This window comes from Cylas formicarius, unplaced genomic scaffold (genome assembly GCF_029955315.1).
Source record: "Cylas formicarius isolate icCylForm1 unplaced genomic scaffold, icCylForm1.1 PGA_scaffold_2__14_contigs__length_35257938, whole genome shotgun sequence".
Lineage (NCBI taxonomy): Eukaryota > Metazoa > Arthropoda > Insecta > Coleoptera > Brentidae > Cylas > Cylas formicarius.
Window position 1 is genome coordinate 23,054,580 of NW_026844319.1, and position 5,515 is coordinate 23,060,094.

Genomic DNA, 5,515 nt, shown 5'->3' on the forward strand with positions numbered 1-5,515 from the left:
CCTTCCTATGTTCATCCTAAATTGTAGTAACATTACACGTTCTGACAGTGGTACGAAGTTCAGAACATATCGGGAAACATTTTTGTTGATTATTATGCCTACTCCATGTCGGTGCTGAGGGTCGGAGCTACCTGAGTAATATATTAGATGTTGATCTTTTAACTGACATTTTCCACTTCCCGGCCAACGCGTTTCGCTTACACCTAGGATATTGATGTTCATTCTTTGCATTTCCTGGACAATATTATGTGCTTTTCCGGGTTCATACATGCTAGTGACATTCCATGTTCCAATCTTATATGTTTGTTTACTAGTCATTTGACAGGGTTTTCGCATGTTGACGACCTGAGAGGCCCTGTTTCCCCTCCTGCCGGATCTTGACTTCCGAATATCATGATCAGTAAGGTCTTTGGTCTGGTTTATTGCCATGATGATTTTACTAGAGATATCCTATAGGATCTTTACTGTAGTGGTTTCTCCTTTCCTTCTACATCCCAACGCCGTTGACCATCTTAGTGGTTCTTCCGCCTTCGGGGCCAATTTCTCAACCCCAGGACAATGAGTTGCCCTTCCAGTTGCTGGTTCCTCCACCCGAAACTGTTCACCAGCAACTGGGGGACTACTTATACCGGTAGTCACTCGGTCGCCATATCCTCGTCAGTTGAAACAGGGTGCGCCGTACAACTTATGTTGTAACTCGTGAAGGTGAGGTTGGCATTTGTATGCGGGAGGCTATATATTCGCACCACATACCTTACACCCCACCGTATTAGTCAAACCGTATTAACGCAGCGGTGCTTAGATGTAAATCAGGATGTGTACGTTTGTTTTCTGGACTACAATAAGGCATTTGACACCGTCCAACATAAAACACTCATAAGACTGCTTAAAAGTAAAAACATTGACTCTAGAGACATAAGAATAATAAATAATTTGTATTACCAACAAGAGGCCGTGATAAGGGTACACAATGAGGTGACAGACAGAATAAAAATAAAAAGAGGTGTTAGACAGGGATGTGTCTTATCACCATCTCTGTTCAACCTATACTCCGAAGAAATATTTAAGAGAGCACTCCAAGATGAAACAGCTGGAGTAAAGATTAATGGCTTACCCGTTTGTAATATTAGATATGCCGATGACACCGCGCTAATAGCAGAAAATATGGATGATCTACAGAGAATTACGAACAAAATTGTAGAAGTAAGCGAAGAGTTTGGGCTATCACTCAATACAAAGAAAACTAAATTTATGATAATTACAAAAAAATCTATTATCAATACAAACCTTTATATAAAGAATGAACAGATAGAACAAGTAAGGAATTATAATTATCTGGGGACGAACATTAACGAGACAAATGACTATTCCAAAGAAATCAGAATAAGAATAGAAAAGTCCAGAAGTGCTTTTAATAATATGAGGAAATTGTTGTGCAGCAGGGATTTGAGCTTAAGTTTGAGAGTGAGGATGCTTAAATGCTATGTTTTCTCGGTCCTCTTGTATGGCGTGGAGGCCTGGACTTTGAATAAACAATGCCTGAATAAACTAGAAGCTTTTGAGATGTGGACGTACCGAAGAATTTTTAGGATATCCTGGACGGACAGAATGACAAACGAACAAGTACTTGTAAGGATGGACAAGCAACGTGAAATAATAGATACGGTCAAAATAAGAAAATTGCAGTATCTGGGGCATATTACACGCGGAGAAAAATATAAATTGCTACAACTGATTATGCAAGGTAAAATCCAAGGTAAACGGAGTATCGGAAGGAGAAGGATGTCATGGTTGCGTAATCTGAGAGAATGGTTTGGATGTAATTCCAACCAATTGTTTCGTGCTGCAGTCTCAAGGATACAAATTGCATTGATGATTGCCAACCTTCGCAGCGGAGATGGCACGTGAAGAAGAAGAATTAGTCAAACGATGTTTTCATGAATCGTTTTATTATATATGTTTTCACGTAGCGATTCAATTTTTAAATTGTTTTTCCATGTGGCAATAAAAATTCTTAATTTGATTTTATTTATTTGTGGGTATTATTAAAAGGTAAACCAGCATTTCGGTATTATTTATTTATTGATTTAATGTCACAAAAATTAAAGAAAAAACAATTTGAATTTTATAATAACAATGATAGAATAATACAATTTCGGACAAATATCTTTTTTAAAACGTTAGCTAGACTTTTTTTGGAAAGTTTTTTAATAAGTTAGATTATTAGAAGTTTCATTTTAATAATTTCTGTAAGAATATATCGGTAAACAAAGCAATCAGACAACGAGAACATAAAGAGAAGATAAAGATAACCATCGTCATTAATAACCGTCTTTTTCTATTGTTAACATTTATCCCACTTTTCTATCACACCGTTGCAATTCTAGTTTCGATCGAGTTCATTAGGTTCTGTTCGCCTCAGTAGATCATCAGGAGTTCCATTTTTTCTTTAGTCTTCCGAGCGGTGTCAAATTTACGTGCTGTTTGCCTCCTTTGCGGTATTCCTATGTACGAGGTTAGCGCCAAAATTTCCCGGCCTGACATAGAATCAGCTCCAGTATCATGAAAAAACTTTGTCTTCTTTTAAATAGACATCTTAGTAGGCTGCGAAAAAAAAATTGAAGTCTTGCGTCAAATAGTTTTTCATCGACAGCATTTTAAACAAGACATGTCCAAAAAAATGTCGCAAATAACACAAATTGAGTATAGAGCAGTCATAAAGTTTTTGACAAAAGAAGGATTAGCACCTAAAATTATTAAAGAAAGGCTGGATGGTGTGTACTTCCAAAGATCTCCTTCGTATTCTGTAGTGAAAGAATGGGCAAAACGTTTTCGAAGGGGGCAGGAGTCCCTTGAAGATGATTCAAGAACCAGTCAACCAGTGGAGGTCATAACGGAAGATATTGTTGCGATTGTGGAAAAGGTGCTATTGAGTGATCGAAGTTTAAAGGTCAAGGAAATCTCATATTTATTATTTATTTTATTAATTATTAATTTATTATTTTATTAATTATTAAGGTTTCTGATACAAGTGCTGCAATCCTGCATGATCATTTAGGTATGCATAAGGTCAGTGCAAGATGGGTTCCTAAAAACCTTTCGGGAGATGAAACTATGGTTCTCTATTATGAGCCTCTATGAAAAAAGAATCAATGGAGTGGCGTCTTCGGGATGAAGCGCCTCCAAGAAAATTCAGAGTCTGCCAGTCAACAAAAAAGGTGATGGCCACGATATTTTGGGATTGTTAAGGAATTCTTTTGATAGATTTTAAAGAAACTAGTACCACTGTCAATGGTAAATATTACGCAACATTATTACATAAATTGCGAGACTGCATACGTGTAAAATGTCGAGGAAAACTGACCAGAGGCGTGCGTCTTTTGCACGATAATACACCTGTCCATACTGCTGGTGTTGCACAAGCTGGCATTTTAGGGTGTGGGTTCCAACAGATAGATCATCCTCCCTATAGTCCAGATATGGCCCCCAGCGACTATTATTTGTTTGGATATTTGAAAAGGGACTTACGTGGACGGCGGTTTAACGACGAAATTGAGTTAAAAGAGGCTGTTTTAGCTCATTTTGCAGACAAACCAAAATAATATTTTTTTAAAGGGATCGAGTTGTTAATAAAGAGATGTAATAAGTGTATTTAAGTTAAGAGGGATTATATTGAAAAATAATAAAAATTGTTACTCTATTTTGTTTCTTTCATATTCAGGCCGGGAAGTTTTGGCGCTGCCCTCGTATTAATTTCTTTGGTGAAATTGCTACGGAACTGCAACCGCGTATACATTTCGCTAAATATCTCGGAAGAATGCGGTGGATAATTTTCAATGCTGTCCGAAGTAGACCAAACAATGGAAATTCGTATGCAAAGGTAGCAATTATTTCCAGGCGCGACGGATGTACGGTAGTCTCGAGGGACGCGGAAATTTCTAGATAATTAGGCCGAGAACACATTATTATTTAGCGTTGTTTTCATTTGTCTGGGAGTCACATAATACGATTTTCACAAATGCAAATAAAAAAGCTCAAAGCCGGTACGGTTTTTAATTACAGCTTACTGTATTTTTTCCTTTATCAAGCGTTCACGATTCTCTGCATTTTTATGCTCGCAGGATTTCGCGAGACACAGAAGAGGATTTTTGTTGCAAATATGCTATCAATTAACTCGGGAGTTTTGCTGGTCGAATACTGGCGATTTTTCAAATTTAACCAGATTTAAGTGACAGCGAGACACAGCAAACTTTTCCCCAGAATTAATTAAAATTCAACTCGGAATGGTAAACAAAACCACTTTGCAGAAGTTCGCTGCATTCGGAACGCGTGCGCTATAGGAAATATCATATTAAGCGCATTAAATTTCGAACTCATTCGGAACGTATTCAAAGGTTCTCAAATCGGTGCAGGGATTTTTTGTCGGAAACGAATTATAACCTTCAAATTTATTGCTTATGGATTTGATTGGTTGAGGTGTAAGGGGATTCCAAAGTATGCAAAATATATTGAATTGTAGACGCTTAAAATTTCGACAAACTGGAAATAGTACATGTCAGCGTTGCATACTATACTTTCTCTACGAAAACATACCATCCGCGGTTAAAATCAGATTTGGTTAGTTTTGATTTGTTTCTGATATTCAGTTTATAGAGAACAGAGAAGAGAGGAGAGAGCATATACATATTTATACTATTTAAAAATACTTACATAGAAAAGATGGCAACAATGGACTGAAGTAAACAATTACCGCCCGCCTTTTCCAAAATCATCGCTCTCAAACCCGTAACTGAAGAACACGAAAAGCCCGGAATGGTAGGTATGGGGTATTTTAAAGTAGGTTATATTGAAAAGGCAAAGCTACTAATCGGGCAAAACTTACTTTCCTGTTCACCAGGCATGCTAATTAATCCATAATTAATTGACATTGCTAAAATCCTTCTCTTAATTCAGTTTATCTCGTAATCCGGTTTAGGATCGGCTCCGCCAAAATACCTATGTTAAATACACGAGATCATAATTAGCTGCTTACTCCGATGTTTCAACGGTTCGTCTAACTAAATTCTCAATAATCTCTCTGGAAAAACCATTTGCTTAGAGTATTTAACAGAAACTAAAAACTAAATCATTTTTTTGAAAAAAAAAGAAAAAAGAAATAGATATTCACCTTAAATTGGAGAAGAACAAATATTTTTTCTACTCCCGTCTCTAAAATACCTAATTACGCACCGATCTAGCGTGCGGGAAGCGTTATTTTACCACGTCAGTTTCCTTTCCCACGAATTCGAGCCACTTACCCAATGTACCCAAAAACTAACGGTCGTAGAAAAAGTATAGTATGCAACACGTCCGGTAATAGTATATTATGCAACAAATGCGGTAAACGGCATTTGACTCGCGAGTTTATTTGACACGAGCGGAGCGAGTGTTTAATAAACGAGGGAGTTAAAAAGTTTACCGAACGTGTAGCATACTATACTTTTTCTACGACTGTTAGTTTTTGGGTACATTTTCG